At 44.4% G+C, this 12,725-nt stretch overlaps 1 protein-coding gene across 1 annotated transcript in view; it reads right to left on the reverse strand.

Annotated features, from left to right (window-relative positions):
* The window catches only part of LOC138930122 (neuroligin-4, X-linked), a 399,630-nt gene that overhangs the window by 217,352 nt on the left and 169,553 nt on the right, over window positions 1–12,725 (reverse strand). The gene's annotated exons all lie outside the window — the stretch shown is intronic.

Raw genomic sequence — 12,725 nt, forward strand, 5'->3', positions numbered from 1 at the left:
GGGTTTCTCTGGCAGCTTGGACCATAAAGTGCAAGAGACGCAGGCTTGATCCCCGGGTTGGAAAAAGGGAATGGCAACCCACTCCAGCATTGTTGCCTGGAGAATCCCATGGACAGAGGAGCCTGGAGGGCTGCAGTCCACGGGGTCACAAAAAGTCAGACACGACGAGCAACCAACAGGCTTTCTTCGACAACAGCTGTTTTGTGACCTTGAATTACTGTTGTTCAGTCGCTCTTTCCTGTCCAAGTCTTTGCAACCCCATGTATTGGGCCATGTCCTTCACTATGTCCCAGAAGTTTGCTCATGTCCATCAACTCGGTGATGCCATCCAACCATCTCATCCTCTGTCGTCCCCTTCTCCTCCTGCCCTCAATCTTCCCCAGCATCATGGTGATCCTGAACGCCCAGCAGAGTTTCAGGGAAGCAAACACCTTAACTCTGTAGAATATGCAGTTTGGCTCATCTCTCACCAGACAAGGTTGGTCCATCTGTCATGCAACAAGCGCTCCGGGGTCAGAGCAAGGACCCTGTCTTCACCAACTCCCAGACAAACTCCATGTGAAACCTTACCACTCAGTACATCTCCCATGGGATCTAAAGAAAGCTGCAGTTGGAAATGCTGTGTGCATTTAACCACAGGCATCATTTTTCCACTGAAAGGAAACACCAATTAATTAGACTAACTCTACATGTCTTTCCTATTTCCTCGAGACAGGAAAATGAGAAGATAGGAAATGCATTTTTGCTAATTCCCTTTGCTTCTTTATGCTATTTCTTTTCAGTAATTAACATTTATTTCCAAAGAATGCCAAAAAAAAAAGAAAAGAAAAGAAAGGAACTATTTTTAGCACTGGCTGTGATCAGACCCTAAAAGAACAAAGTCCTAAAAAATATTTGGATACATCCAATATGTTCTTTCTTCAAAATTCTATGTTAAATACTGTTAAACTTCCCATTTTGAAAACCGTTTCTTTCACTCCCACATAATTCTTAAATATGAAAAGTGATGTTCCACCTGCCGTTTGCACAGGTGTGCGTTTAAAAATGTTTATGTTCAAACTTTGGTAACTAAAGCCTACAGAGAAAGTTACATCACATGGTTCAAATATATATATTTTATATGATCTTATTTCAGAGTTCACGGTAGCCACAATATTACATTCAGACATTTTATAGTTTTAGGCACCATTATAGATTGCAGCCATGAAATTAAAAGACGTTTGCTCCTTGGAAGGAAAGTTATGACCAACCTACACAGCATATTGAAAAGCAGAGATACTATTTTGCCAACAAAGGTCCGTCTAGTCAAGGCTATGGTTTTTCCAGTGGTCATTTATGAATCTGAGAGTTGGACTATGAAGAAAGCTGAGTCCTGAAGAACTGATGCTTTTAACTGTGGTGTTGGCCAAGACTCTTGAGAGTCCCTTGGACTGCAAGGAGGTCCAACCAGTCCATCCTAAAGGAGATCAGTCCTGGGTGTTCATTGGAAGGACTGATGTTAAAGCTGAAACTCCAGTACTTTGGCCACCTCATGCGAAGAGTAGACTCATTGGAAAAGACTGATGCTGGGAGGGATTGGGGGCAGGAGGAGAAGGGGACGACTGAGGATGAGATGGCTGGATGGCATCACCGACTCGATGGACATGAGTGTGAGTGAACTCCGGGAGTTGGTGATGGACAGGGAGGCCTGGTGTGCTGCAATCCATGGGGTCAAAGAGTCGGACATGACTGAGTGACTGAACTGAACTGAACTGATTACCTCTTTCTTCTTTAGAATGTTTTCCAATCAAGCTTTTTCACTCTACCTACCTTCTTTAATTTTTTTTTTTTTTTTTTGCTGCACTGCACAAAACACTAAGTGAGTGGAATCGGAGTTCCCTGATCAGAGATGGGACTCACATCCCTTCCACTGGAAGTTCTGAGTCTCAACCACTGGATCACCAGAGAAAAGTCCCATTCTTTTTTTTCCTGGCATTAAATAGAAATTGGCTTTTTCTTTTTCTCTCATTTACCTTCCTCTTACACCAGGAACATCGAGCTAATCATCCACCCACCCACTGACTCAACCAAAATGGAAACGAACACACAAGCTGAACATGAGAAAAGACCAGGATTTGTAGCAAGACACTGCTTTTTCACCACGTTCAGTACACTCTTCTTTGCTTGGCAAACGGTAAGATGTTCTCGGTCATAGCCTGTCACCAGCTTTCGAAAGTCCAAATGGGATTTCCAGCAAAGCACCTTTTGTAATCCCACAAGCCACAGAGAAAGCTGAGTTCCCTGCAGTGTAATCCTGAACTCCCGCCGCGAAAGTTTATTAAATTTCAGCAAACTTACAACTCTCGTTCACGTGGTAAAAAGACAAACGTGTAGCGCAGAATCTCCATCTGGATTCTATCTGCCCTGTTCTTTCTATCGTGATTTTATCTGTTCTTTGCCTGAATTTCTCACCCTCAGAGAGGCCCTCCCTGATCATGCAATCAATATTAAGTAACCCCACCACACGGGAGTTACTCTGGGTTCCTTCACAATTCCCATTACAAGTCGAAATCCTGTTTTTCTTCAAATTTTCATTTTTTTAGAAAAACTCTGAGTTGAGTTGTTTGTGATGTTTTGCTACTTTCTGGTATACAGCAAAGTGATTCAGTTTTATACAGACACACACACACACACACACACACACACACACACACATTTTTCTTTACATTTTTCCCATTATGATTTATAACAGGATATTGAATATAGTTTCCTGAGCTACACAGGAGGATCTTGGTGTTTATCCATCCTATGTACAGTAGTTTGCACCTGTTAATCCCAAACTTCCAATATAGACATCCCTGCTTCCCAGGTACCACTAACGGTAAAGAACCCAGCTGCCAATGCAGGAGACAGAGATGTGGGTTCGATCCCTGGGTCGGGAAGATCCCCTGGAGGAGGAACAAGTGACAATCCTCTCCAGCATTCCTGCCTGGAGAATCCCACGGACAGAGGAGCCTGGTGGGTTACAGTCCATGGGGCTGCGAAGAGTCGGACACAACAGTGACTAACTTTCACTTTCATCGGTGTTTCCCCTTTGTGAAGCATAAATTTGTTTTCCTTGTCTGTGGGTCTCTTTCTGTTTTAAGAAAAGAGCTCATTTGTATTTTTCTTTTTTCTTTTTTTTTTTTTTTTAGATTCTGCATATAAGTGATTTCTTATGTTATCTGTCTTCCTCTGTCTGGCTTACTTCACTTAGTAAGGTCATCTCTGGGTCCATCCATGTTACTCGAAATGGCATCATTCCATCCTTTTTTATAGCTGAGTAGTATTTCACTGCGTATATGTGGTGCTGCTCTTTTATCCATTCCTCTCTTGCTGGACATCGAGGCTGCTTCCAAGTCCTGGATATTATAAATAGCACTGCAGTGAGCAGCAGAGTCCACGTGTCTTTTTCAGTTACGTTTGTGTCAGACGATATGCCCAGTGGGAGGGTTGCTGGGTCACATGGTACTTTTATTTCTAGTTTCTATAAGCAATCTCCATACTGTTCTCCAAGGCTGCCGTACCAAACTTACATTCCCACCAATAGTGTAGGAGGGTCAATTTCCTCCACACCCTCTCCAGTCTGTGTGCAGCCTTTTTGATGATGGCAATCGTGACTGGTGTGAGGTGATATCTCATTGTGGTTTTCATTTGCATCTCTCGAGGAACTGATGCTTTTGAACGGTGGTGTTGGGGAAGACTTGAGAGGAGATCCAACCAGTCCATTCTGAAGGAGATCAGCCCTGGGATTTCTTTGGAAGGAATGATACTGAAGCTGAAACTCCAGTACTTTGGCCACCTCATGCAAAGGGTTGACTCCTTGGAAAAGACTCTGATGCTGGGAGGGATTGAGGGCAGGAGGAGAAGGGGACGACAGAGATGAGATGGCTGGATGGCATCATGGACTCGATGGACGTGAGTCTGAGTGAACTCCAGGAGTTGGTAATGGACAGGGAGGCCTGGCGTGCTGTGATTCATGCGGTCGCAAAGAGTCGGACATGACTGAGCGACTGAACTGAACTGAACGGCACGGAACTGAAGAGCCAGTGATGTTGAGCACCTTTTCATGTGCTTATCAGCCCTCTGTATGGCTTCTTTGGAGAAATGTCTGTTTAGACCTTCTGTTCCCTCCCCCCCCCTCCTTGTTTTCATTGAGTTGGTTGGTTTATTCAGTGGAGGGGCTCCACAGGGCTCATTTAACCTGCTCCCAAGCACCTGTGTTTCTGAGGTACTCTGCTGGTCCTTTTCCACCAACTTCTGGTCTCCTGTTACTTCTAACATCTCACTACTGAGTATGTCCATCCGCTGGCAAGCCTGCTGTGATGGGAGATGAAGGGACAGAGTTGTTTCCACGGCAACTCAGCACAGCGACTCTAATTATACCCTCACAGTGACTCTAATTATATGCTCCCGGCAATGGATCATCCCCAATGTCTACCACGTAATCCGATGAGCCCAGCCTCTGAGATGAAATTCACCATTTTCTAATTAATCACAAGTTACAAGTACAGGGTGGAGGACTTTTCAATTACACTGAAACCATTCAGAAATGTTTTCCTGTGGCTCCCTGACTAACCCTTTGGGGGCAGCTGAATGAGGTGACTAAACGGTGGACATGCCCTCATAAACAGATCTCAGATGAGCTCTGGTCTTATACTCTGGTTGCTAAGACAGTTTAGCAATAAAGGCTTTCACCCTAGTCCTTATCTGAAGACTGCTGAGTTCTCTCGCAGCCCTAATTTTCCATTTCCAGATCTATCAACTGCAGTCCATGAATAACATCATCTCTTGACCCTACTGTGAAAAGTCACATCAGGTTGCTTTTCGTTGTCTACTTGGTCTTACGGTTTAACCATGATTTTTCCAGTCGTCATGTGTGGATGTGAGAGTTGGCCCCTAAGGAAGGCTGAGTGCCAGAGAATGGATGCTTTCCAATTGTGGTGCTGGAGAAGATCCTTGAGAGTCCCTTGGACTACAAGGAGATGCAACCAGTCCATCCTAAAGGAAATCAACCCTGAATAGTCATTGGAAGGACTGATGCTGAAGCTCCAATCCTTTGGCCACCTGATGCGAAGAAGTGACTCATCGGAAAAGACCCTGAAGCTGGGAAACATCAAAGGCAGGAGGAGAAAGGGTCTACAGAGGATGAGATGGTTAGATGGCATCACCAACTTGATGGACCTGAGTTCGAGCAAACTCTGGGAGGATGGTGAAGGACAGGGAAGCCTGGCGTGCTGCAGTCCACGAGGCTGCAAAGGCTTGGACACAACTGAGCTGAGCAACTCAACAACAACAGCAGTCAAGTGTCAGCTGGAGCACGTGTGACCTTTAGTTTCAGCATGCATCTGGTTCCGTGACCAGATATTGAACCTGGGGATGCAGCGTCTTAAGATACTGGACCACGAGGGAAGTCCCAGATGAAATGCCACCTAGCAACGGTGCCCACCCAAAAGCTCCTGATTTAATCTAACTGCAACCTCAAGTCTTGTCAACCTCCATCCTGCCTTAATAATCACAAGAGTCCCTTATGACCAGCTGTACCACTTCATACTCCTGAGCCTAATGGATCAGGTTCCTCTGTCCCCATGACAACATGGAAGCCAGGAGACATGGAACTGTTCTAGCTAAAGATAACTCTGTCACAGCAATGGAGATGCAGACATAGAGAAGAGACAGATGGGCATGGCTGGGAGCTGGGGAAGGACAGGGTATGGAGAGAGGAACATGGAACCATTCATTGCCATCTTTAAAACAGACAGCCAATGGGAATGACTCAAGCAATTTAAAATGCACAGCCAATGAGCATTTACTCTATGACTCAGGGAACTCAACCTGGGGCTCCGTAACAAACGACAGGGGTGGGATGGGGCAGGAGCTGGGAGGGAGCTTCAAGTGGGAGGGTACAGGGGTCAACCTATGGCCGATTCGTGTTGATGTTTGGTGGAAATTAACACAGTACTGTAAAGCAATCGGCCCTCAGTTAAAAATAAATAAAGTCCAGGATGGGGGATACATGTACACCCATGGCTTTCATGTGAATGTATGGCAAAAACCACGTCAATATTGCAAAGTAATTAGCCTCCAACTAAAGTAAACAATGGAGAAGGCAATGGCACCCCACTCCAGTACTCTTGCCTGGAAAATCCCATGGAAGGAGGAGCCTGGTAGACTGCAGTCTATGGGGTTGCTAAGATACGACTGAGTGACTTCACTTTCACTTTTCACTTTTCACTTTCATGCATTGGAGAAGGAAATGGCAACCCACTACGGTGTTCTTGCCTGGAGAATCCCAGGGACGGGGGAGCCCGGTGGGCTGCCGTCCATGGGGTCGCACAGAGTTGGACACGACTGAAGCGACTTAGCAGCAGTAGCAAAGTAAATAACTTACCAAAATAAATAAATAAAGGTTTAAAATTTTAACTAAGAGAAAAACAAAACTGATGCCTCTGTCTTCAGGCTTGGACACATATAGCCACTGAATAAACACCTGTTTTGCAGGGAATCAGTGTCATAACACTCTGAATTGTACCTGACACGTAGTGAACAGCCGATGTGAGTTGCATTTATCTGTCTAAAATATTAACGATGCCATTTGCAGAGATGTAGGTGGACCTAGAGACTCTCACAGAGAGTGAAGGAAGTCACAGAAAAACAAATTATCCTATATTAAGACATTGAGTGGAATCTAGAAAGACTGGGTACATAATCTTGTTTGCAAAGCAGAAACAGAGACAGGGATGTAGAGAACAAATGTGTGGTCACAAAGAGGGGAAAGGGAGACGGATAAATAGGGAGATTCAGGTTGACCTACATACCACTGATACTATGCATAAGATAGATAACCAGTGAGAACCTACTGGGTTCCACTGTGAGAACCTGTGGGTGGCCGAAACAGGAGAGAAAGCCACAAAAAAAGGGGATATAGCTATACGTACAGCTGACTCCCTCTGCTGTGCAGCAGAAACTAATACCACATTGTAAAGCAACTACAATAAAAAAGAAACAGCAAGGAGACCTCTGGCATCACTGTCGTATTAGTCGCACCAGGGGAGAGGGAAACTCTCTTTATTATAAAACTCATAGTTTCAAGGAATGCTTACCAAAACCCAAAGAGGTCTTATTACTCCAGTCTTCCAGACAGCGGCATTAACTCATCCTGGATTATAAAGATGGCACTTCAAACAAGAGCCACCTTACTCACACGTACCCTTTCAAGTCACCGTCTCTACCATGAGCTGAGTAAGGCACATAAAGCCCCCTGTCTTCTGAAGGAAATGACTATTTAGGAAGGGATAGAATGCAAATGTAGGGAAAAAATATAGTATGAGTTCTGGGAACATGACAGTATTTGACATTTTTAGGTCCAAGCAAATGTCAGTTCCATATGCTTCCCTCTCATAGGTGCTAGGAAGAGATTCTTCGGTTTCAAGTGAGTGGTCCTGACATTCAGAATCTAAGTCAGAGATGCGTCTTCTTTTCTGGGTCACAGCCTTCTCCGAGGAGTTATCCCTTTCCATGGAAAATACACTCACACGTATTCACTCAAGCGCCATAAAGGTTGGCAGGGAGGAGTTTCCCCAAGATCCGTGGGGCTTAGCTGAGTATATCTAGATCCAAAGATGCAAAATTATCTTCATCGGACAGAAAAAGATGATATTATATATAAAAGGTTCATGGAGTCAGATTTCTAGAACTAACTGGAAATTTGAAATGCAGATTAAGAGGCAGAAATTCAGATGGAAAACAGTCACGGAATTGTAACATACAGCTCAGGGAATCCAGTCAGTAACAGTGTGACAACTCTGCAGGACGTATAATATATAAATGATACCAAATTGCTACATCATACACCTGAAACTACCAGGGTAAGTCAACTCTGCTTGATAAAAATAAATAAAACAGTGCATCTTTCTTTTCTCGTCTAAACATATCCTCTCAAGGGACTGGCGTGTTTACTGACAGCCAATCGGGCCATAAAGACTGAAAGCAAAGTCTCTATTATTTGGGAGGAATGTATTTAGCCTGGACACTTTTCCCAGGAAAATAACAACCATGTACCTTTGTTTAGAAAATGAACTGACCCAGCTGAGACAAGATTATAGTATTTAATCTAACAGTCAAGATCTGATAAAAAATTGTCTGGGCGTTTCAAATTTCACAGACGGAGAAAGTGATTGCGCAGTACATGGAAAGATGGGACGATCTCGGGCCAGGATTTCAAACCAGAGACTTGTCATTAATCCTTCTCTCCCCGGCTACTGACTACTCATTTGTCTACAGATAAGATCAAAGTGTTTATAATTAGGTTAAGACTACTGGATCTATATGGGTTGATCAGAAACCACAGTCCACAGTCAGGGACACACAGACCACAGTCAGGGACACACAGACCTACGTCACTTTTAAGGTTATCCTTCCTAAGAAGCCTCCTACACTTGGCAGGAACGCAAGCTGCTACAGCTTCTGTGGAGAACAGTATAGAGCTTCCTTAAAAAAAAATAAAAACAGAGCTAACATATGATCCAGCTGTCCCACTCCTGGGCATATATCCAGACAAAGCTTTAATCCGAAAAGATACATTCACCCTGATGTTCACAGCAGCGCTGTTTACAACATCAAAGACAACCTCAGTGCCCATCAAGAGAAGAATGGATAATGAGATGCTCTTTACATATGTACAGTGGAATAGAACTCAGCCATAAAAAAGCATTTTGCAGGAACATGACAGACCTAGAGATTACCATACTCAGTGAAATTAGTCACACAGGAGAAAAACAAATGTCATATGGTATCACTTATATGTGGAATCCAAAACATTATCCAAATGAGCTAATTTGCGAAACAGAGTCTCAGGTATGGAAAACAAACTTATGGTCACCAAATGGATTGGGGGGGGGGGATAGATTAGGAGTTTGGGATTAAAATACACACACTCCTATATATAAAATAGATAACCAGCAAGGACCTACAGTAAAGCAGAGGTGATTCTACTCAACCTTTTATATTAACCTGGAAGGGAAGAGAATTTGGAAAAAAACTTAGATTACATGTAAGTGTAACTGAATCACTTCACTGTACACCTGAAATTAACAAGACATTTTAAATCAACTATACTCCAGTTTTAAAAAAAAAGAAAAGAAGGCTGAGAAAAGGCGGTTCCAAAACAATATACATGTAAGAGGCACCACCAAAGCACAAAGTCATCTGATGTCATGGTATGAGATAACAGAAGGCTGTGGAGGTAACAGAAATTCTCTGTACCTAATGGCTACACGCAGACTTTCACAAGCAGCGTGCACCTTTTCTGCAATTATTTTCCTCTCTGGTAGGTTATATTTGTTCTGACTGGCTTCACTGAAATGCAATTAGGTGTCTGTGGAGTCTAATGAAAACATTCAGCTTGTTTTTCTTTTTTTTTTTAAGTCATCTTATAAACATTTTTCATGCTTCCCTGGTGGCTCAGAGGTTAAAGCGTCTGCCTGGAACGCGGGAGACCTGGGTTCAATCCCTGGGTCAGGAAGATCCCCTGGAGAAGGAAATGGCAACCCACTCCAATACTCTTGCCTGGAAAATCCCATGGAAGGAGGAGCCTGATAGGCTACAGTCCATGGGGGTCACAAAGAGTCTGACAGGGCTGAGCGACTTCACTCACTCACTCACTCAAAAACATTGTTTCCAATTAATATGATAAAAAACGCTCTGTGCTTAGACTGTTGGGATAAAAGCTTTTAAACTATTATGATATGTACAATTCTACTTAATCAGTGTGGTTATTGGGTTTTCATAAATCTCTTTTCTTTACCAACTGAAACAAAATATAAAGTGAGCAAAGTAGCAAAAAGGTCAATTAGTCTAGCCCATGGTGGAAAGCAGCAAACAACAGCCTGTCTGCCTTATAGTAAAAGTGGCTCAGTTGTGTCCAACTATTTGTGACCCCATGGACTATACAGTCCATGGGATTCTCCAGGCCAGAATCCTGGAGTAGGTAGCCTTTCCCTTCTCCAGGGTATCTTCCCAACCCAGGGATCAAACCCAGGTCTCCTGCATTGCAGGTGGATTCTTTATTACCTGGGCCACCAGGGAAGCCCAAGAATACTGGAGTGGGTAGCCTTTCCCTTCTCGAGGAGGTCTTCCCGACCTAGGAATCGAATCGGGGTCTCCTGCATTGCAGGTGGACTCTTTACCAGCTGAGCTACTGGAGGAGCCCAAAGCAGCGAACAAGACAACTGGTCTACCTTGTCGTAGACAGGTTGCTAATGTTAGTTACCTTCAAATGATAAGGGCCCCCTTGATATCATTCCCTTGGAAGGTTCAAGAATCACTCCAGATTGGTAAAGTGCAAGCAAGGGGGTGAGAAGGTATGTCTTCCCAGTCAGCTGGACAATGTGGCCCCTGAAAAAGAGGAAAAAAATTTCCTTCCCTTGGAGAAGGAAATGGCAACCTACTCCAGTATTCTTGCCTGGAAAATCCCATTGACGGAGGAGTCCGGTTGGCTACAGTCCATGGGGTCGCAAAGAGTCGGACACGACTGAGCCACTTCACTTCACTTTGCTAGGGAAGAAGGCTGGGAGACACCCCAGAGGCAAAGCACTCAAGGAAAACCAACACAAAGCTGGGGCAGAAAAAGACACGCGGAGCGCCCGGAAGGCATGATGGCATCTCTCTAGAGCAAGTATTCTCCTTGCATCATTCACGCCACCTCCTGCCCATGTCCAGAAAGCAAACACCTGGAACAGTAAACCCATGAGGGGTCAAGCTCTGGGAGCTGGTGATAGACAGGGAGGCCTGGCGTGCTGCGGTCCACGGGGTCGCAAAGAGTCGGACACGACTGAGCGACGGAACTCAACTGAACTAAGGAGTCAAAATGCAAGCTGAAGCAAGATAAATGAAGAAATACATGTTCTCATTTTGCAACACCGCAATGATGATGCCAAAACAGAGTTGTGACTGCCGGAACTATACTTATGGAAGATTGAAAAGGAAAACCAAGAGACCCCCTATGTTTCTCTAACCTCTGCTCTGATAAAGGCTGCAATGATTCATATCTCCTTCTCTTGAGTTCTCAACACTTTAGACAAATGCCCTTTTTATATAATTCACTGAATGATTTTCAAACATAAAGTAAGTTCATCCTCTTTGTTTTAAGCAGAACTCACTGGCGGATATCCTGTAATTTGGTTAAAAAAAAAAAAGAAAAGAAAAGAAATCATCTCTCACACGCATTTGTCAATCCAACAATTATTTGCTAGGAAATATTTGTTTCCCTTGTAGCTCAGTTGGTAAAGAATCTGCTTGCAAATCTCCTGCAGTGCAGGAGACCAGGGTTCTATGACTGAGGCGGAAAGATCCCCTGGAGAAGGAAATGGCTACTCCAGCATTTTCGCCTGAAGAATCCCACGGACAGAGGAGCATAGCAGACTACAGTCCATGGAGTAGCAAAAGTCAGACAGGACTTAGCGACTAAAGAGAGAGAGAAGAAACATTTGGGGAAAAAAATGAGATTAAGCATTAGAAATACAATGATAGAGGACTTCCCTGGTCATCCACTGGCTAAAACTTTTTTTTTCCCCAACGCAGAGGGCCCAAGTTTGATCCCTGGTCTGGGACCTAGAATGAACATGCCCCTACTCAAAGCTGACATGCTGCAACTGAAGACCCCTTTTCCAGTAATCATGTATGGATGTGAGAGTTCGACTATAAAGAAAGCTGAATGCCAAAGAATTGATGTTTTTGAACTGTGGTGTTGGAGAAGACTCTTGAGAGTCCCTTGGACTGCAAGGAGATCTAACTAGTCATTCTTAGGATTTTGCTTTAGAGGAAATCAGTCCTGACTATTCATTGGAAGGACTGAAGCTGAAATCCCCACCTGATGGGAAGAGCCAACTCACTGGAAAACACCCTGATGCTGGGAAAGACTGAAGGTGGGAGGAGAAAGGGAGGACAGACGACGAGACGGCTGGATGGCATCACCAACTCAATGGACATGAGTTTGCGTAAACTCCAGAGCTGGTGATGGACAGGGAGGCCTGGCTTGCTGTGGTCCATGGGGTGGCAAAGAGTTGGACAGGACTGAGCAACTGAACTGAACTGAAGGCCCCACAAGCTTCAACGAAAATAGATCCTGCGTGATGCGTCTAAGACGCAGTGCCACCAAATACATAGAGAAGTATTTGAAAACCCACAATGATACCTGAAAACACTCTCTCTCAAAAAGATTGTATCCTCCCTTTCCCTTATGGTCTTAAAAAAAAAAAAAATGAGGTGGGGGGGTAATTAAAAAAATTTTTACTGGATGTAATAAACGCCTGGGACTTTCCCAGATGGAGAATGTGGTGGAGGCCATCTGAGTGTACAGCTCATCAGAAGGAAGGCTTGGGGGCGGATGTGAGAGCAGACTGTACTCGGGGGCCTGCGAGCCCTGTACTCCAGGGGAAGAGAACGCAGGGTGCCCGGCAGAAAGTGGAGGGAACGCGAGCGGAAATGGGAGACCCAGACGTATCAGTGTCCTTAGAAAAGGAACCACCTCCACTCAAATCAGAGAACTCTCCCACCCTTTTCACCATGTAAGGACCCCGAGGAAAGATGGTATTTGTGAACCAGGAATCGGGTTCTCACCAGATACATCTGTTGACACCTTGATCCTGGACCTCTGGCCTCCAGAAATGTAACAAATAAATGTCTCCTGTTTAAACCCCACCCCACCC

This window comes from Ovis canadensis, chromosome X, assembly GCF_042477335.2.
Source record: "Ovis canadensis isolate MfBH-ARS-UI-01 breed Bighorn chromosome X, ARS-UI_OviCan_v2, whole genome shotgun sequence".
Taxonomy (NCBI): Eukaryota; Metazoa; Chordata; class Mammalia; order Artiodactyla; family Bovidae; genus Ovis; species Ovis canadensis.